The sequence below is a fragment of the Ambystoma mexicanum genome, chromosome 4q (genome assembly GCF_040938575.1).
Source record: "Ambystoma mexicanum isolate Mex_15411 chromosome 4q, UKY_AmexF1_1, whole genome shotgun sequence".
NCBI classification, from domain to species: Eukaryota; Metazoa; Chordata; class Amphibia; order Caudata; family Ambystomatidae; genus Ambystoma; species Ambystoma mexicanum.
Window position 1 is genome coordinate 672,100,046 of NC_090928.1, and position 22,575 is coordinate 672,122,620.

Consider the following 22,575-nt stretch of genomic DNA (forward strand, 5'->3'; position numbering starts at 1 on the left):
CTTCGAATCGCCCAGCATACTCGCGGATCCATCCATCCAGCGATCGCCAGCAGATCTTCGGATAGCTGCTCTCCATCTGACACCGTAGGCCATCCCTGCTGAGAAAAGAGACTGCATAAATATCTTATGCTTGGTCGTGCAACACATAAGCCTTGCGTACAACCTTGAAACCCTACTTACCTTCTAAGTGGGAACCTCGCAATCCCCTCTGGCACCATTAGGACTCGCCTTCAACACTGCAACTCTGCATGACCATCTTCACACCTATTGGGGAGAAAAAAGACATTACAAGGTTACGGACAATAATCATTGGAAAAAGACATTGCAAAAGGATATGGGCAATAAACATTGTTATGAACACTTACCTTCAGAGTGGTTCGGTCACAGCCGGTCTGGGCTACCACGCACATGGACCAGTGAAGCAACTAGGCCCATCAACGGCGCCCCTGCTGAAGAGAAGCAGGATGGAGAGCTCATCCTCAAAAGAAAATAGGTGAAATTATATGGGTAAATGTATGCTCACCTCGTTCTGGAATGAAGGGTTCGAGGGGAATCACAATCCAACCGCAGCATTCTCACTGCCTCTCGTATTCTCTTAGGGGCAGTGCCAGCAACCAGAGCATCCCGCACTACAGCAGCTGGGTAAAGAGGCTGATCCAGGGGAGCCAAGTCCAGGGAGGGCTCCAACCATGCCCCAACGGCCCCGTGCAGACCAGGTGAGCGTAACAATATCAACTATGTAGATATGCTCCAAATTTGTAATGACTGCAGGTATATGCTGGTGTTTGTATGTCTCTTTTCCCAAGGGATCGTACCAGATCCAAGCACACATCCAGATTCCACATGTGCTGCAAAGATACTTGTATGTGAGGTATTTCCAATGTGGGGAGTGTGTGAAATGCTCCTGTCTGACAATGGACCACACTTTGTCCATGAGGTGTTTGAGCACATCGCTATCCTGTTGGCTATAAAGCACAAATTCTCATCAGCTTATCACGCACAAGCAAGCAGCATTTGCAAGCACCTCGACAACCTCCTAAAGGAGAAAATTGCCAAACTAAAAGAGACACTGAAAAAAGGTTGGCTTGCTCTAGCCCTGTATGCACTATGCAATCAGCCCGTTTCTGACCATAACCTGAATACACATGAGCTTGTGACAGGATGCTGAATGCACATGCCCCTTGCTCTCACACAAGCTCAAACTGATGCAGAGAATGCTGCTGCTGCTGTGTTAGGGAAGAAAATGTGTGATTATTTGACAGCTATGCTGGGATCTCTTACATTCATGTCTCGACAGGTACGAGTGCAGCGGGGGTTCAAAGTAGACTGATGAAGCAAATGAACAAGCTGACCCAAATGTTCTACTGAAACCACTAGCACTGTTTCCATGGCACAAGGTCCTGTGCAGGAACTTTATACGACAGTGGACCAAGCCCCGCTTTGAGGTACCTTTTGTAGTGGAGGCGGTTACACAGTCTGAAGTGAAAGTTCAAGGAAGGTGTGCCTGGTTGCATCTCGGTGACGTCAAACCTGACAAAGGAGAGACCCACCTGTCTGCCAACATTGAGCCCAAATGTGAAGAAGGCATGAGAAGAGCCCTAACGAGGTCAAGGATTAGAGCCAACCAGCAACAAGAATAAAAGACACATTCGGCATCATTACGACCCTGCTGGTCTGGTACCCACGGTGCCGGTAGGCTTACCGGCACCATTGTTACTGGACCGGCAGTGTACAGGTCTGCAGGCCGGATGCCCTCCCGCCGTCCAGGTCGGACCTTGCGGGCAGAAAGGCACCTGATCGCAGACTTTGATGGTAGCACCGGCAGCATTATAAATGGTGCCAGTGCTACTGTCTTCCGCATTCCCATTTGAGTCCTATAGGACTCAAATGGGAATGGGGAGTTACATTTCCAGGCGTCTGGCTTCACGGACTGCTGGGGCTGTAATGCCCTGGTGATTCCCTAAAGCCAGGCACCGGAAAAAAAACCACAACTCTGGCAGCAGCCTGCCATTTTTACTGGCACGGCTGCCGCCGGAGTTGTAATGAGGCCCATTGTTTTTTATATATATGCACAAACAAGTTAGTTTGACATTCTTAGATGACACTTGCGTGAAACAAAGCATGATACTTCTACAGTGAAAGGAAAATAACAGATGTTACCTATAGTAATTTAATCTTTCGTGGTCTTGTCCTGTTTTCATGAACGCATCCTTTTTTCGGAGCCTGGAACATTAGCATAAACATATTACTATTGAATCTAAAGGCTTATATAGAATTAGAAAGAATTTCCTTTCAATATTGACAAGTGTTTTCTTGTGAGCACTTGTTTTTTAAGAATACAAAAGAAACGCTACTCCTGATACAAGAATGCAAATGTTGAATAATATATGATATTCTCTTTTAGCGTCTAGAAGAGAATTTACTTTGAGATTTGCAGAAAGTAGATACCCTAGCAATAATGATAATAGCAATGTTTTTTACATTTTGCAGTCTTTATAGAATAGTTTTTATCATAGCAAGAGAAATTATCATTTATAATACCGCTAGACCAGTAAACATGTACTGTAACAATTGTGAGAGGGAGCTGACCCACCACGAATAACCATACTGACTCTCATAAAATGTCTAGGGGTGTTTATTTAAAATTGTAATGGTCATAATGGCTGCTTCTGTTCTTGATTCATTGGGGTCTAAGGGACTGGAGATGATTGGTGCTAGGGCCGTCCTTTTCTTCTCTCAACTTCCCCGGTCCTGTGACCCACCTCCCAGCCCCGGACATCCCTACCAGGCTGTTAGTCACTACAGATCCGTAACAGCTATCTATTATGACTATAAGCATTTTCTCTAAGAAGCTGGCTACCTGTCTCTCTAAAGAAATTCTAACTTTCCCTGTCCTATCGTTGGTTAGTCTCTCTGGGAATAGGGAATGATGCCATCTTTCACTCAGGATCATTGTAACACCTTTCACAGCTTCTCATTCCTGACCCTTCACTATAATGAACCTTCTAACTGTTCTCCTCCACCACATCACTGTCCCTCCAAAAGCACACGCTGACGTTCCACCTCCACCCTTTGATCTTACTTCCGTCTTCCACTCCTATTCTTACTCCCACTTATATCTCTAACTACTCCTCTACCTCTGTTCCTTCTTCTCTCTCCTTCCTCTCATTCTACTCCTCCGGCCTCCTACTGTTTCTCTAATACTAACTCCTATTTTACTCTATACCAATATCTACTCCTATTCTCCGACTCACTTTAATTCCTCACGCTACTACCACGACTACTGTTCCCACTCTGCTAATACCACTACCTCTCTTTACTACCTTCTGAATTACTCAGGGATATGATGCCCTGTACACCTCTCTCACTATTTTTTTTTATTGTAACATATAGTTTATTACAAACTTTATTACAAAAATCCTCTCATTTCATTTTCTAATTACTCTATATTTCACATATCACATTGCGCGACTAATAGTTTTCTACTCTTTTACAAATCGGACTTTCCATTTTGATTTAACACATGATTGTGTCTACAAAATTTAGGACTGAACATGTTAAGTGCACAGAACTCCCACTTAATATGCGGAACCACCAATCGTCCATATTCATGTTCAGGGGAGCAAACTTTCCAAGATGCAGAGTTCTCAAGTCTTTGAGCATAGGACATTCTGTTATTAAGTGTCTTATTGATTCTATTTTAATCTCACAGTATCTACATACATTGTCCTTGGTAGCCTGATCATGTCTCATCAGCAGCATTTCTTTGGTTTTGATGGCATTCAGTCGTAGACGAAGAAATCCATCACAATGATATTGTGATGGAAATTGTATCAGATACCTCGGCATTTTGTTCAATTTATTCATTGTAGGCCCGAGTTCTGGAGCTGTTGTTAATCCTTCAAACTTCGCCAGGTTTTGTATCCATGCCCATTGTTTCAATTTTCTTTTTGCAATTTGCGGTTGCGCCGTCAACATATCACTGTTTATGTCAGCGGCTTGCAGAATCGCCTTTAGTCCTTGGACCCATTGCAAGAGTATTCCAGCATATGGACGTCTGTTGTTAGGGGCGAGTATTTCATACACCGGTTCTGGATTTGGGATTATCATCTTTCTTAGGAGTGCCATCAACTTCCAGATCACATTAACGTACAGTTCGTCTAATGCCAACTCGTGTCTGATGATGGTAATCAATATGTATTTTGGCAATTTTAATACTCACTTCCAAAATAGCCCTTCCAGTTTTGCCCAAATTCTCACTATTGTAGACACCCAGGGATATGGTACCCTGCTCACCCAGGGATATGGTGCCCTGCTCACCCAGGGATATGGTGCCCTGCTCACCCAGGGATATGGTGCCCTGCTCACCCTCGTACTACCGACAACCACCCTATCACTTATATTTTTCCCTTGCTACTCCCACCACCCACTACCTTTACTCCCAACAATTACTACTGCTACCTCCGCTCCTACTACTGTTCCACTCCGTCACTATTTCTACTCTACCTCTAATACTCACAGTCTCCTCTCTCTCACACAAACACTCCACTGACCCCCTCCTTAAAAATGGCATCCACACTCCAAACGCTCTTGCCTCCACTGGTCTCTCTGACGTCATTCACCGTCTCCTGTCCTAACCCACACTTGCACACTCAGACACACTTTCTTAAATACCCCACTCCCTCCTAGAATTGGCTACTTATGCTGACCAATCACTTATCTGCCTCTGAGGGGTGTGACAGGGGAAGGCCATGGGAGGGCTTAAAACTGCTAGCAAGCCCCTACCCTTCTCCAACATGGACCCTGCTGGGGTCCCGTGACACTGGAATACACAAGGCCTTAGCCCTTTGTCAAATACACATAATAACATCCCTGGTGGTATAGTGGACAAGGCCTCCATGGGGCTTTTATTTATTAAATGAATATCCCTGGTGTGTTCGTGGTGTTGTTTCCTCACGGACTTCAGCTGACATCTGTCAGCTGGAGCCGCGTTCCTTTGCCGACTGCTGTTGGGGATTAGCACAGCATCCCTTTGGGGCTGTGCGTCCCTTCCTGTGCCCTTTGCCGGTGTTGTGCCATTTTGCACTGTCGTGGCCACCTGCTTCCTCTGAAACCTTGCGGCAACCGTCTCTGCTGGTAAGGAGGGGGCCTGCCTGCAACTAGGCACAGATGGGGCTGGGGTGGGCTCCCTTCCACCTGTTGACATTGACACGGAGCTGGCCCTGTCAGACAATGATAAATTAAATGGCATCAGAAGAATTCCCTGTAGTGAACATTCAGATGAGGAGGCTAAAAAGAAGTGTGCTAGATGATACTAGGCACCTCAGAAAATATATTACTGATTTTGCCCATGTCTCTAAAAATTTGTGATGTCAGCACATGAGCAAAGTAGGAAGAGAGACGTCTAATGAGAGCTGTTCTGTGTGTTCTCTCATTCCCTACACCATGAGTGCTTCCATGACATTCATTGCCAGAGAAATACCTGCACATAGAGCACTCCGCCTAATGCCCTTAGCACTTTGCACAACTAGAAGTCAATTCCAAGGAAGATGGGCCACCCTATGATGGATGACAAAAAAGACATTTCCTTACGAGGTTAGCTACGTAAAACAAAAAGCTATGATGAATGATCCTGGAAAAACAAATAAAGTGATGCAATACACCTTAGAAGGCCCGAATAGAGGAGATGTTAAAATAATGAACCATATGTTATTAGAGTGCATAAATGCTGCAAGGAAAGATATATCTGGGTGCTGGAAAAGACCCCAGTTACTGATATATGATAGATATTTACCTAAGAAGGTTGGGTCAAAGGAATGATGGAGTGCACAGCACAAGCACTCCTGACAGTACCAGTAGAGGTGGTGCAAAATGCAAATTATATTTGCCTCAAAGAATTGACTGAATATTTCAAATTTCTCAGATGGGTAGAGGATGAAGTGGGCCCCCTACCCACAATACCTGTGAAGAATGGCACATTATGTTTTAGGAATACTGGCCCAGTGAAAGTAGGGGAAAACAAAGGGTGCACATGCATCATTGATGTGCAAGGCCTGACAATGGGCACCGCCGTATTAATGGGCCTGTGGCACAAGGGCATATATGCAGCCCCCACCAAATTGGCAAGGAGTGTGCTCCCTGGTAGTCATACGTACACCAGCCTTGGTAGTACTACCCCAGAGTGAAGTACAGATTGGTGATTCCCCAAAATGAAAACACACATAAAGCATAAGAGTTCCCTCACAGTTGCACACATGAAGAAGAGCAGCTATAGGTCAATGAAGATGGAAAATGAATATGACGCCATACCAGATGGGCATAAATTGTTCCTCAGAACTGGGATGTTGTTTACATCTCTCTTTACTGCCAGGTTGCAAGCCAACACAAATGCATATTGACAGCAAATAACCCATTGGGAGCTGTTGCAGACAATAAACACAACAGTAAAAGGCTTTAATGCCATAAGAGAAGAGCTGAGGGCAATTTATTTTTTGTATATGGTTTACATACGAAACCTTTACATTCAAATTTAATGAATTAAAAAAGAGAAGAAAAAAATGGCAGCGACTAGAAAGAGAAAGAAAAGGAAATAACACAGGTCAAGTAAAAGGATTTCCAGCACAATACAAATTGATTATAGCAAATACTCAGAACAAAATGCATTAAAAACAGTATCACATAATTCATTATAGATTTCCATATATAGGATTCATATAAGAAGCAGGGCCTAGGTTGAAACATTAAAAGATGAATAAGGTAAGAGCCCAAAAATGAAAACCCTCTGAAGGAGAGGGAATTGCAGCCGAATATCCATATAGGACAGCCAAACCTATCTCAAGCCAAACCAGTAACCAGGTCCAACGATTTCATAAAACTAGCCACCGGTAGACCTTCTGATAGATTAGCAACTGATATACACCGTGACCATATGTGATTATCATGTCCCCAAAGCCCCGAAGTATTGAACTTACTCAGGTATAAATTCCTGCTTTTTGTTAATTCGAGGCAACCTAGGAGAAGTTGGCGCGCTGTTTCTAAAACCCCTATCTTGTTACAAAATCTGCACTGGATGTTAGTTTTGTCGATCACATTTCTTCTAATCAGAACCTCTTTAGTGGATAAAATATTCCATCTAAGTTTCAAGAGAAGGGTGCGGTAGTAATGATTAGGAAATTGCAACATAATAAATGATAGGGTTCCTCTTTTTCTGTGTTCCTATTTGATGTTATTGAGGGATGCATAAGCATGTAATCATTCAATCGTATTGGTCCAATCTAGTACATAGAGAAGTTTCTTAACTTTTTCTGCATTGGTCTTGAGGGTTTCCCTGTCCGTGGAGAGGTCAAGAAGCGTTTTTATCACATAGAGCCTTTAACTTATTGAGATAGTCGTTCCCTGCACTACCCCCTGAGTGAGAAGAACTCTCCCTAAGTCCACATATAAGGAATCACCTATGGGGCAGAGAAGGGAATGAAAAGGGACCGTACACCGCCACAAGATTTTAGCTCTAAGTGAGACCAAACCCAATTCAAACCTGATGGCTACCACAGGGATACTATTGGATAGTTTCAAAACCTTTCTCCATATTATTCCTTCTATGGTGTCCCAGAATGGATGGATATCCCTACAGTGGAGCTCCATACCAAATAGAAGCTTTTGCGTAACCTTCCCCTCATAAAAATCCACAGCTGGTTTCAAAGAGAATCTTCCATATTTTCTATCCAACTTAATGATCTGTGTAGTTAGTGGAATTGCCTTATGTTTAATAAACAGTTTAAGTTCCACCAAACAGCAAAACAACGGCTCCAGCCCTTTACACTCCAGGGCTTAACGCTGCAAGGGGGTCCGTAGGCGTCTTTTCACTTCCTCCCAGCACATGTGACACAGGGGAGCCCAGCCTCCTTAAAGGCACACAAATGCCTGGATAAGATCCGCACTCGGTCACGGAAGGTGCGTGGAGATTGAACAGGAATATTTATGGTCCAAGATTAAGCAACGCGAAACGGAAGCAAATGACTTCCTCAGCACCAGAATTCACATTGCTGATGGCAATAAGACTCATGACCCTCCAGAACAGGCACGTTCTCAATCTGATAACCGCCATGATATGATATGATAAGGCATTTATAATGCGCCTATACACAAGAGTTTCAAGGAACGACGAGGCAAGGGAGGGGGAACAGAGGGAAGACAGAGACAACGATCTTACTAGGCCGGGTGACATTGAAATCGCGAAAGTGCAGTGGCGGGGGGGAGGGGGAAAAGTGCTGGAGGTTAGGGGGGGAAGTGCAGTACATAGGATAACAATAAAAATAAATAAAACTTTTTAAAAAAGTGCAGCCATATGATGGCAAGTGCAAGGGTAAGTGCAGACATCAGTGTAAAGGGGCTGTGGGATACAGAAACAGCCCCCGAGTGCAAGGGTTGCCAGGGGGGCAGTGCAGGTGTGCAACTGGGGTGGGGCGGAGAGGACCTGGGCCTGATATCAAAAGGTAGACAGGTAACCAGTGCAGTTTCAGTTTCAGCCAGGTGATCGGCAGGGGAGAGGAGGAGAGAAAGCAGAAGCAAAGAGGAAGGTCTTGAGCTGCTTCCGGAACCAGAGATGGTTCTCCTCAAGTTTCAGAGAGGCAGGGAGGCTGTTCCAGAGATAGACCCCAGCCGGAGAAAGAGATCTACCTCCAACTTGTTGCTTGGAGAAGCTACTGACCCCGAGGGAGTTGGAGGCAGATGAGCGAAGAGCTCGAGAAGGAAGATATTTAGGAATAGAGAGTTGAAAGTATTGAGGCCTCAGGCCCCAGAAGGCCTTATGGACAATGCAGAGAGTTTTTAACTTAATCCCTGCTGCCACCTGGGAGCCAGTGCAGAGATTTCAGTCCTGGAGAGATACGATCCGTGGGCTTGAGGCCAAGGACAAGTCTTGCAGTTCTGTTTTGGATGAGTTGCAGAGGGCCGAAAGAGGCTGTTGCAGTAGTCCAGCCTAGAGAGAACCAGAGCTCTCGAGACAGTGAGCTTCTGGGGGAAGGAGAGAAAGAAAGAATACCTCTGAAGAGGTGCAGCTGGTGGTGTGACCTCTTAGAGACATCAGAGATGTGAGGAGAGAAGGAAAGTGTGGAGTCGAAGAAGACCCTGAGGTTTTTAGCCTCACAGGCGGGAGCAGGAAAAGGGCCAAGAGAGCCTGGCAAGAGAGTGACAGGAAAGGAAGGAAGCAGGTGTGCCAATGAGGAGAATCTCGGTCTTACTGGCATTAAGGCAGAGATCATTGGCGGCACACCACCCCGGGATAGCAGACAGACAGTCTGAGATGAGAGATGGTGAAGAGGTGGCAGAAGGGAGCCTGAAAATGAGGTGAGCGTCATTCGCATAGCACTGAAAGTTGGGCCAAAGAGCGGCAATGCGGTGGGCTAGAAGATCCAGGTATTGGTTGAAAAGCCAGGGAGAGAGGTTAGACCCCTGGGGAACACCACAGGGAGAGATAGATATAGAGGAGAGGAAGGACCCAAGTTGGACCTGGGACGGACGATCAGAGAGGTGAGAAGTCAGCCAAGACCGGGCCTGATTGGTGATGCCCAGTTTATCACAGAGACTGTTGAGCAGGATAGCATGGTTGATCGTATCAAAGGCAGAAGAGAGATCAAGTAAGATGAGGACACAGGGGGTGTTGGAATCGAGGTTGGAGAGTAGTTCTTCACGGATGTTCAGGAGAGCAGTTTCTGTGCTTCTGGCAGCTCTGAAGCCAGACTGGTGGTCATGGAGACAACCAACAGATTCAGTGTGAAGATTAAGCTGGGAGATGACCAGCTTTTCCACAAGCTTTCCCAGGAAAGGAGTGATGGAGATTGGATGATAGTTAGCTGGGCAGGACGGGTCAGCAGAGGGTTTCTTAAGAAGAGGGTGCACAAGGGAGTGCTTCAGGGGGGAAGTGAAGACTCCAGTGGCGAAGGAATAGTTGCAGAAGTCAGCCAGAGCAGGAGCCAGGGTGTCAATGTGGTCCTTGATGGTTTTGGAAGAACAGGGGTGGACCTGTTTTGACAAGACTTTCATAGATCAGACTTTTCTAGAAACCTCATCTGGGGAGATCAGGTGAAGGGCAGAGGAGGATGAAGGAGAGATGGCCCCAGAAGGGCCAGAGGAAGAGCAGGAGTAAAGGGAGGAGGACGAGGAGGAGAGGAAGAGAGAGAGGACAGGATGTCCTGAGTTTTAGAGATGAAATGATAAGCCAGGGCCGTGCAGAGGGCCTGGGAGGGGACAGTAGAGGTAGAGACTGAAGCAGGATTGGCCAATTCCTTGCAGATTTGAAAGAGTTCGGCCGAGTTGTTGGATGCCGCAGAGACACAGGCTTGGATAAGGGCTATCTTCTTGGTGCAGACAGAGAGACGGTATTGCCTTTGGAGCAGGCCAGTTTGTCAGAGGATGAACAGGAAGCACACCAATTCCTCTCAGCCACCTTGCACTTGCGTTTAAGGGTGACAAGGTCTGAGTTGGCTTTGGGCTTCAAGCGGATCCTCATGACAGGAGCAAGAACATCAAGCATGTCAGATATAGCAGAGTGGAGCATAGAAAGGGCTGTGTTAGAGTGTGAGTCAGCCGAAGGGGGACGAGGAGTTGAGAAAGTGGCGGCAAAAGCCTCAACTGATACGCTTCATGGGTCAGATAACCGAGAAGGTAGGTGGCAGTGCTGGAGTTGGCTTGGCCTGAGGGGTGGAGAGAGTGAGCTGGGAGAAAAGGAGAAAGTGATCACTCCAGGAGAGAGGAGTGGTGGGAGGGAAAGAAAGGGCCAGGTATGTAGAGATCAGAACATCCAGGGTGCGCCCTGTAGAGTGAGTCAGTCCAGAGGGGAGGATAGAGAGTGAGAAAGAGTTTCAGAGGTTGGGAAAGAGTCCAGAGGAAGGACTGGAAGCATCCAGGTGGATGTTAAAGTCTCCAAGGAGGAGGAGTTGAGTGATCAAGACCAGAAGCGAAGAGGAGAGGTCCGCCCACTCAGAGAGGAAGGAGGAGATCTGACCGGGTGGCCGATAGATAGTACCCACAGTAAGGGAATGGTTAGGAGAGAGAGAGAGAGCCTGTAGAGGAGGCATTCGAAAGAGCAGCAGGGCTGCGTTGGAATGACAGAGGCAGGAATCCGCTCAGGGAAGATCAAGACTACACTCCCTCCGAAACGATTGGACCTGGGCGCGGAGAGGATCTTGTAGCCATCAGGAAGGAGAGTGTCAAAGCTTGTGACAGAGCTTGCCCTGAACCATGTATCGGTGAGAGTGAGGACATCGAGGTCAAGTTCTTCAAGGAGGTGGCAGATGTCAGAGGAGTGTTTGACAGCTGAGCGAGAGTTTAGAGTGGCAATATGCAGAAGGTTGCCGCCCTTAAAAGACCTCCGGGGAGGGGTACAAATCAGAGGTACGCCCTCCGGAGGTGTATAAGAAGCCAGAGGGGGGGCAAAAGAGGAAGGAGGAGAGGGCAAAGTAGCCAAGGAGGAGACAGCGGGGGAAGGCAAGGAAGCCGTGGAGAGAAGAGAGGAGACTGCAGGAGAAGAAAGGAAATTGATGAGGTGCGGGATGCGTCTATCAAAGAGGAGAAGGTTGGCCTGAGGGCCTTGGACCAAGATGGTACCATTCAGGTAAATATTAATGATGACCTTAGAGGAGTGGAAGGGGACCAGGAGGGCCTCCCACTGGGTCCACCATTAATTGGAGAAGAAGAGAAAGGAGAAAGCACAGAGACCATATGAAGAGTACATATTTCCGGCAAGGGAACGACAAAGAGGATGTTGGTGAGGGCTTACCTGGAGGAAGCACTGGTATAGGTGTCAGTGATATGGAGGCCTGGGTTGGAGACCAGGATGTCTTTTTTAAACTTCCTCCTACCAGATTTAGTGAGGAGAGCAGGATAGTCAATAGATAAGTAGTTGGAAAAGATGGGAGGGACAGAGATCACCATAGAGTGGGTGGGGAGAGGCGAGAAGAGCAAGAGGGGAGGGGAGCACACATAGGGAAGGACACAGGGAGGGGCGCGAGCAGAGACAAGGAGAGACGAGGCAATAGTGGACAACTGAACAAAACGACAAGAGCTCAGACAAAAGTAGAACAGTTTGCTGGATAACGCTTTGCTAAGAAGGCAAGACCAAAGACAGCACTACTTTCCCAATGTAGTTTAACACCAAAGACAACACACATCGGTCTGAGAGTCCTGTATAGAGGGAGAAAGGCCTAGGTTTCACAATGCAATTTAGATACTTTCACAATGCAATTTAAATACTTTCACAATTCAGTTTAGATACTGTCGAAAAACACACGTTGGTCTGAGAGTCCTGTATAGTCGTAGAAAAGCCTAGGTTTCACAATGCAATTTAGATACTTTCACAGTGCAATTTAAATACTTTCACAATGCAATTTAGATACGGGAGAAAAACAAACCTAGGTCCGAGAGTCCTGTATAGTGGTAGAGAGCCTAGGTTTCACAATGCAGTTTAAGTATGGCCAAAACAGTAGTGTTATCTCAGAGTGGCACAGGTTAAAAGTCAATGGGCCTCATTACGAGGTAGGAGGTAAGGGAAAACCGATGCCGGTAAAGTATTACCGGCATCGCTAACCGCTCGGGTATATTACGACCCGCCTACCTGCTATTAGCGACACCGCAAAGAACGGTGCCTCTAATAGCGGCATGGGCGCGGGAACGTGACCCCTCATGCCGGCAATAGTGGCATGGCGGAAATAGGAGTACATCACAAGTCAGGCGGACTTGCAAATAGAGGCATGAATCAGGTCCAAAAAGCAGATACCGGCATGGCGGAAATACCGCCATCGCGAACCACCGGTAAAGGGCCATGTGCAGTGTTCCCAACTGCCACAGGTGCACACAATCAGCACAGCTGGAGGCAATGTAGACTGGGCCAGCACAAAAAGGGCACACCACACCCCTCCCCCACACCCATTCACACACCAAAATGATTCCAATACTAGTAGCAATCCTGGGGCTGGAGGACATGATTGCATTGCAACAGCAACAACAACAACAGGCAGCACAGAGGAGACGCAGGAGGAGAAGGAGGGCGAGACAGGCACAGCATGCCCCACCAGTGCAGGCAGTTGTACCACAGAGGCAGCCACCAATCCCCAGAATCAGAGCCAGTCCATTCAACCTAACCCCTGAGCAGATCCACACCCTGTACTGTCTGGACCGGGATACCATCACCAGCATTGTGAACATGATACACAACGACATTGTCAGCCTCATTGACATCCGTACCGTCATCCCCCCTCTACTGAAGGTGGTCTCTGTGCTCCACTTCCTGGCCACAGGCACCTACCAGCACACGGTAGGGCAGATGCATGGCATATCCCAACCAGTATTCTCACGCACGCTGAACCAAGTGCTCGATGCCCTCCTGAAGCACACAAGTGAACACAAATCCCTGCCACAGACTGTCCAGGAAATCTCTAACACCAAAGTTGGCTTCCATTCACTGGCAGGCATCCCAAGTTTCATTGGGGCCCTCGACTGCACCCATGTGGAATTGGGTGTCCCACATGCCATGGAGGCAGTGTACCGAAACCGAAAACAATACCACTCCATCAACGTGCAAATGGTATGTGACTCAAACAAGATCATCACACATTGTTGTGCCAGATATCCCGGATCAACCCATGATTCAATGGTCCATGCGGAACTCAACAATAACACGCTACATGGAGCGACATGCCAGACAACGTTCCTGGCTACTCAGTGAGTTGCATGGCAAGCACATGGCAGTGTGATGTGGGGAGTAGATTTGGGGGGGGAGGAGAGATGCATACCCAACTGGGTGTGATTGGGGGGGAGAGATGCATACTCCAACTGGGTGTGAATGGGGGGGAGAGATGCATTCTCCAACTGGGTGTCATTAGGGGGGGAGAGGTGCATACTCCAACTGGGTGTGATTGGGGGGGAGAGATGCATACTCCAACTGGGTGTGATTGGGGCGGGAGAGATGCATACTCCAACTGGGTGTGATTGGGGGGGGGGAGAGATGCATACTCCAACTCGGTGTGATTGGGGGGGGGAAGAGATGCATACTCCAACTGGGTGCGATTGGTGGGGGAGAGATGCATACTCCAACTGGGTGTGATTGGGGGGGAGAGATGCATACTCCAACTGGGTGTGATTGGGTGGGGAGAGATGCATACTCCAACTGGGTGAGATCAGTTGACAGACTAAACAATGCCCATACTGAAATACACCACTGTCCCCCAAGGCAGCCAGACTGAACCCGACACATGAAAACAATATACAAGACGTAAGCTGCACAAAAATGACAATAAGCCATTACTGCAACCATGCCATATCCATCCACATGTACACTGCACATCATCAGACCGTACCCTCGACAACACAATGCAGCAACATGCTGCCAATATGGCCAATGCAAATGTCTGCTGAACAGCATCACAACGGAAATGCAACCTTGAGTGCCTACAAAGGGATCACCTGAAGCTAATATACAGAATCTCACCCGTACACCGCAACAGACGTGCAGCATGCCAGCATGGGGACATCAAGTTTGGAATGGCTGATCAATAGGAGTTTGGTTCCAACGGTGACAGGACCAAAGGATACGAATGACTACACATTGCCTAGTTCATGGCAACAACTGCCGTAGGCATGCACAGTGCATGAACACTTGCAAGGACTAGGTCACCTTCACACATTGCAGTTACTTTGATTACCTCCATGCATGTAGGGATATGTGGATGTCATCCAGAAATCAAAGTTGACTTGTGTGTGATAGGTACTGGTTCCATTTGATGAAATCACTTACACATATCCATTGTTGCACCCATGCAGGTGATGCTGGCTATCCCTTGAAGAGGTGGCTCCTTACCACTGTCCGTAACCCACAGAACAGGCACGAAGAGGACTACAATCGTACACATACCTGTACCCGTGTGGCGACTGAGCAGACATTTGGCCTTCTGAAGACACGGTTTCGCTGCCTCAGCAGGTCGGGTGGGGCACTCCTGTACGGTCATGAGAAGGTGGCCAAGATCACCATGTCATGTGTCATGCTGCACAATATGTGCATCAGATGGAACGTGCCTCTGCCCCCTGACATTGAACTGCAACCACCTGGTGAGGATGAGGATGAGGATGAGGAGGGAGAAGATGGGGCTGCACATCATGCTGGTGGCGATGCACAGGAGGGACGTGCTGTGCACCAGCATCTGATAGACCAATATTTCTAATACACATGGATGAAGAGGGTGCAATGGATGTGGGACTCAGGGCACTGGGTGTTGTTGGGGAAAGAACACTGTGCACTGTCCGGCAATAAAGCACACATACACAATGAAGAATGTCCACTCATGTGATTTTTCATGACACAATGGGTGTATTAAGTATTATCAGATTATGAAGTGCATGGACCCTCCACCCCAAACACCCTTTCCCCCTCCCTCCACAACTCCCCCAAACACCCTTTCCCCCTCCCCCAACAACTCCCCCAAACACCCTTTCCACCCTCCCCCACAACTCCCCCAAACACCCTTTTCCCCCTCCCCCCACAACTCCCCCAAACATGGTTTGCACTTCAGTACAGCATTAGTGTTCACGAGTCACCAACATCAGGCTGCCCCAACATCCCACCTCCTCTACCAGCATTGGGTGGTTGCAAGTTTGTGCGCCGCATGGACCGCACAGACCTGCGCAGGGGGCTGGTCTGCCTGGAGCTGGCAGAGGAGGAGGTGCTTGGTTGGTCCAGTCCTTGTGCGGGACGCTGGCTCTCCATTGCATCTGCGATGCGGGCGAGGACCTGCCTCACAGCTGATAATTTGTCGCAAATGCGGGTGGTGCTGGCTTCAATAGCTTGTTTAATGGCCTTGGCATGTGCTCTGCAATCCTCCCTCAACAGGGCACCCTGCTCACATGCTGGCCAACCAGCGTAGTCAGCTCCTCCTGGTGATGGATGCCATGGTCTGCGTTTGGTGGTTCTTGAAGCAGCTTGTGGCTTGTGTCCGCCATCAGGTGATGACTCCATGGGACTCCAGCTCCCTGCCACAAACTCACCACCAGACAGCTCATGGCTGCTGGCATTTGATGTGGGGCGTGGGCTGTGTTGGGCTGACTGCTGCGGGCGTGGTGGGAATGGCTGGTGTGGGTGCTACCACATTGTCGGCGGACTTTCACGCCATGGTGACGTGGGTACATGTGTGGCTTTGGCCCTCTGCGGAAGTCCAGATTTCCCAGTGCCCCTCGATGTGCTGGGCCTGGTGCCTACTTCCATGCCCTTGGCCTGCTTCTTCGGTGTTGGGGCCTGCGTCGCAGAGTCCTGCTCCTCATTGTCAGATTGTGAGCCTGTGGGGAACCAAGAGAGGGATAGCATCGGTGATGGGTCAACGTGCATCATGCATATGTTGTTGTTGCTGCAGTTCTGTGCATTTGGACTTCAAGTTTGGCCATACAGGTTGTTTGCCAGATGGGTGGGTCATACAGGCATGAGTCTGGGTGACACGTGTCTGAGGTGCTGCATGCATGTGGTTGTGTGGGGATTTTCACAGCATATGGGCATATGGGCAGGGTTGTGTACATGTGTGTGTGATGCCCCACCCATTAGCTAATTTCCAGGTCACATTTGTGGGAGTACCTCTTGCTTTGCATTGCAGTGTTTTGTGTGGACACTCACCTCCATCTGACGATGACGGCACACCGCGCTCCATTTCACCCACTCCCTCAATGGAGTTGATGCCAATGGTGCTGGCACATGTCTCCCCCCACTCTTGCATCTTAATTGGGGATCCTCCTCCACCTCCTGTACCCATGGCCAGGCTCCTGTTGGCTGCTAGTATGCTCCGTACACGGAGGCGCAGATGTCCCAATGCTTGCGTACGTCCTTTAAAGTGCGGGGGGTGGAGCCCACCGCACTGACTTTCCATGCCACCTCTGCCCAGATCTCCTTTTTTTTAATCAGTGCGGGATGCCGCATGCGTGCACAAACACAACCTCTGCGTTAGCAGCTAGTGTGTTTGCTAACATGGTCAGTTCCTCATTAGAGAAATGTTCCTTGCACTGGCGCGCTGCACCTTGCTTTAGGGCCTTGGGCATTCTCAGGTGTTGTAGGATTAAGCCAGCTGTAGTGTTGCTGCAGGTCCTGGGGGCAGAGGAAGGCAATGGATTGTGTTTTTAAAGATGGCCGCCGTGCTCTTTCCCATTCCTGTGCGATGACGGTACTTCCGGTTCCGCTTATGCCGGAATCATGGATGGCGCAAGTGCTATCGACGCTTTCCTTGATGCCGCTAGGGGACTTTTTGGGGCCTTTAATGGCATGGCGGTAGTGTCCTTACTGGCATAGCGCAAAGCTTGTGCCCGTGTACTCATAATGGCACACAATTAGCGGGCTGCTTACTACACGGACACCTTATTTGCGCCATGCCGGTAAGAACCGTTACTTACCTCCTACCTCGTAATGAGGCCCACTGTATTATTCTGGTGTGGGTAAGGGTGCTATGTGGCAGGGTAATAGGGTAGAGGGTGGCTCTATTCCTCGGCCCGGGCAACTCCTACCTTACTAGTTGCTGCTGGTTGATGGATGACCACTGGCTTCCCCTGCTGACACTTGCAGACATGATATGGAGCCGCCTCACTGGGAGTCGCCCTTTGCCTAGGGGTCCTTAGCCGCAGGGGCTGCACGGACAGAGGGCTTACCTGGGAGGAGGAACTAAGAGGGGGGAGGGGTCAATCAACAGGATGGTATGCGGGATGGAGGGAGAAGGAAGGAGAGAGCAGGGATTCAGGAAGTGGGAGAGGGTTTGGGAAGGGCGAGAGAGTGCTCAAAAGCACATTAACTTACACAGTTAAATAAAATCAAAAATAGAAATGCTAGGGTGCAGGTGCCTTACACAGCACGTTGCCTTACACAGTTAAAATAAAATCAAAAATAGAATGCCGGGGTGCAGGTGGATGCACGAGATTCAGAGCAGCCTTACCTCCACCTTGGTGGAAATAAGGAGGTTGCGTGGGTCAAGGGGATTAGGTCCCTGGCTGCAGGACGTATGGGCTGTGCTCGCCAATCAACGGGATGGAGGGCGGGATCGAGGGAGGAGGGAGCAGGGATTTAGGAGGTGGGAGAGGGTTTGGGAAGGGAGAGAGAGTGCATACACAGTTAAAATAAAATAAAAAATAGAAATGCTGGGGTGCAGGTGCCTTACACAGTGCGTTGCCTTACACAGTTAAAATGAAATCAAAAATAGAATGCCGGGGTGCAGGTGTGCCTACGAGATTCAGAGCAGCCTTACCTCCGCCTTGATGGAAATAAGGAGATTGCGTGGGTCAAAGGGACTAGGTCCCTGGCGGCAGGAAGTACAGGCCATGGAGGGGGGTGTGTGCACATACATTGGACTTTCTTGCTGCACATACCCACCCATCCACAATGAGGAGAATGGAACCCTCACAGAGGCCATGGCCACCTTAACAGAAATAGACACAAGAATGGTGAAGGAGTTTGACGATATTGCTGATGATGACCGGTTTAATACCTGCTCTCATGGATGCCCTCCTGGTTGACTAATGCATACAAAGTACTGATGGCCATTTTAGTACTAGTACTATTTGCCTTCTGTGTGCTAAGAATTGCAAAAAGCCAATTCAAAAAGACTGTCAAAAAGGTAGTAGGGATGAAAATATTAATAAACCTGGATGCTCACGTACACGAGTATAACCAAACAGGTGACCTCCCCCATGCCCAAGCAATGGTGAGCCCTATCGTCCCTCCAGGATCAGAATGTATTTGTCCTCAGCACCCTCACAATTACACTGAGCACTGGGTATATTGTGGTGCTAATGGGGAATGCTGCTATATGACCTGGAGTGTGGACGAACATGTTAGACATAGAAGCTGCTTGAGGGGGGTGACTAAGATATGGATTCCCAAAGAGCCCTATGTGAGGATGAGCAGAAAGGACAGTGTGGTCATGGACTCGACCAGAGTGGGCAGTGTTGGGAGGCAGATGAATACATCATCCATATCTTCTGCCCCTCCCCCTGCCCAATGTCATAAAGGTAGGAACGGTTATTCACTAAGGCAAACGTACTGCCCTTATCCCAGGCTGGTACAGAAGGAGATGGACACGGTCTAAGCTGAAGATGGCATGAGTAACCAAACTAGCATTGTGACAATACATGTGCATGCATTAGTCACAAAGCAAATGGGCACTCAACATGAAGAACGAGTACATTAGTGAACATATGCACATATACATGAAGAATATTAACACAGCATCTATAAGATATGAAGATACCAGCATAATAAATGTGTAAGCTGAACGCAACATGAACGACCTGCGAATATAGCTCATTGACATAGAAACGCAACAGTAATGGGCAGCCATCTTTTCCAAAATGGAAGCCACAACATGCTTCTAATTAAATGAAAGGCCTCAAGGCTTCACGAAAACTCAAAATGCTGAAACCACAGAAATATAGGTCCATGCAGAGCTCACACACGAGCTGGCAAACACAGCCAAGGTTACCGTAAATTAAGGGAGGATCAGAACATTGCAGTGAAAGCAGATGATAGCAATTCCCAGGATGCAAGAAGGACGAAGAACAAAGCTGCTCCCGCATAGATGGCCGTCGCTATAGAAAGCAGAAGCCCAGGCAACCAAAAGGCTCTTTTGATCTTACATCGATCCGATTGGACACACAAGCAACATATGGAAGCTGATCGCCGGGGCCAGATGGCGCAGCTGGTTGAAAAATCAAGAGCGTTACTTAAGGCCATCAACGTTCTCTGTCATGTTAGTAACCTCAGTGCCCCCCTGAGCCCCACCAGTCATCCACTCCCATCAGGAGTCGATGGAAAGAAGAACAAATCTGTTCCTGTAGAGATGGCAGCTGCCATAGAAAGCAGAAGTCCAGGCAACCAAAATTCTCTTATGCGCATACCTCGATCCAATTGGGCACACAAGCAAGATATGGAAGCTGATCCCCTGAGCTGGATGGTGTAGCCGGCTGGACATCAAGGCTGGTACTTAAGGCCATCAATGCTCCCTGCCGTGTTAGTAACCTCAGAGTGCCCCGTGCTCCACCAGCCACCCACTCGTATCAGGAGTCGGTGGAAAGAAGAACAAAGCTGCTCTTGTAAAGATGTGTGGCGTCGAAGAAAGCAGAATCACAGGCTACCAAAATGCTCTTACAGGCATACCTCAATACGATTGGGTACATGAGCAACATATGGAAGCTGATCCCCATAGCCAGATGGCGCAGCTGGCCGGAAATCAAGGTCGGAACTTAAGGCCATCAACGCTCTGTGCCGCTCTCCACTGTGAACTGCCAGATCTGACTATTACATCCTCCCATTCCAGCCAAGGCACTGCCTGTAGAAAGGAAGGTAAGCCGATACTATATATTATGGTAGTTGGCTCCCTTTGTCCTGTTGCCCGCCTTTCTATCAGACTGTGCTGTAACTGCAACATTTCTCTACCACCCCCTTCCATTTTCTACTGCCTGCCCGCATACTGTCCTGCATTTGTGGCTGCCTTCTCTAGATTCTTGCTAGCTGCACACTGTCAGACTACCTCGACATGTCTATTGAACCCAACTGAATCCCTGTTAGCTGTCCATGACCTCCTGGGATACTCAGAGCGCCTTGTGCACCAAACTCCAAGGTGCCCACAGCACAGTACATGTCCCTCAAAGTGCCTGCCGCTCCATCCATGTCTGGGCTCAGAAATCCATGCCTAGATACCCCCATACTGCCTGCTGCTCCTACCTCTATAGCGCCCGCAGTGTAGTACAGCATGTCCCCCAAAGTGCCTGCCCCTCCATCCATGTCTGCGATCAGAGCGCCAAGCCTGGACACCCCCAGAGTCGCTGCTGTTCCTACCTCTATAGCACCCACAGCACAGTGCAGCATGTCCCCCAAAGTGCCTGCCCCTCCATCCATTTCTGTGCTCAGAGAGCCATGCCTGAACAACCCCAGGGTGCCTGCTACCCCTACCTCTGTAGCACCCAGAGCACAGTACAGCATGTCCCCAAAGCACCTTCCCCTCCATCCATGTCTGCCCTTAGAGCGCCATACCTGGACACCCCAGAGCACCTGCTGCACCAACCTCCACAGTGCATACGTTGCTCGACAGTAAGACATGTATAACATTCAGAGCATCTGGTACTCAGACCCCCACCCCACACCACTTATCTCACCCCACAAAGACCATCACCATGGCTGAGAAACTAGTCCTTCTGACTCACCACCCACCCAGCAATCCACCATTTATCTGTTTAACGCACATGCGCAGCATCCCGTTGCATGCCCCCAACACTAGTACCACTGCATTTGGTATCTCCTACACCCCTCAGGTCCAGATAAGTTCCATGCAACACTCTCCCCCTCCACCCATCTCATCCTCAGGAGCAAAGCATGCTCTTCCTCCCCACCCCACTCCACCTATGCTCACACAACCCAATCTCCTGATTTCACCTCCCTGGGTCCCAGTCCACAGAGCATGAGTAAGATGAGCAAGAGATCTGCAGCACGAAACAGTACACCATCTATGGGTACATCCTCTCCCAGCCACCACCGATGTGCAGCACACCCTCTGACACCAACTCCACAATCAAACTGGGCCGGCATGCTCTTGCACTATCCTAGGAGCACCTCAACACTCTCAACCCATTCCCTCTTAGCGATCAGCCCTGTCTATTGCAACAGCAAGCTCCACTCTAGAACCAGCTCATCTTAAACAAGTTCACGTCCTCTTTGAATTCAGGCTAGAAATAGCCAACTGGGAGAACGCTCCCACACGAACATGCCCCTGAGGCCCAACCTGAATTTCTCTTACCCCAAGCCTGGCTCGCCACCAACTTCTAACCTCACAAGTTAGACATCCTCTCGACCCATAACAGCCCCACCACTGGCCCCTAAGAGCCTAAGCTAGAATTCACCCACCACCCCTAATAAATCCCACGCCCTTTATAGTGGCCCTTAACAATGCCAGTTCTTTCTCAGCACATGCCCTTGATATAAAATACCTCATCAGTACCCATAATCTGGATTATCTTGCAGTTTCAGAAACCTAGCTAAACCCTGCCGCTGGCCCAGTGCTATCTCCTGCCATCCCCTCTGGCTGTGTCATCTTCAGAACAGATAGACCTTTCGGGAGAGGTGGGGGGTAGCTCTGATCACCAAATAATCAATCCCTATCAGAAAGACATACCACAGTACCAGTAGCGAGTCATTGTGACCTACTTGCAGTACATGTATCCCTCTCTCAAACTGACACCATGACTATCTCTGTTGTATACCGACCTCCTGGCCCCATCCTAACCTTTAACAAGGACCTCATGCTAGCCATTGGTGTCATAATCAAGCCTACTTCAAGAATAATCTTCCTAGGAGATCTGAACCTTGGCTTCAATGACACAACTGGTCCTCACCCACCTTTGGTAGCCAACCCTTTGGCTTCCTGCACTGTTTCTGGAATCCCACTCACATCAAGGTGAGTGTCATTTTTGTCATTTTGACAAATGTCATTTTTGCGCCATTAAAATAAGACATTGAAGGTTTTTCTGACATGTTGCAAAAGTAAACTGTCATTTCTGGGGAAAGCGTACATG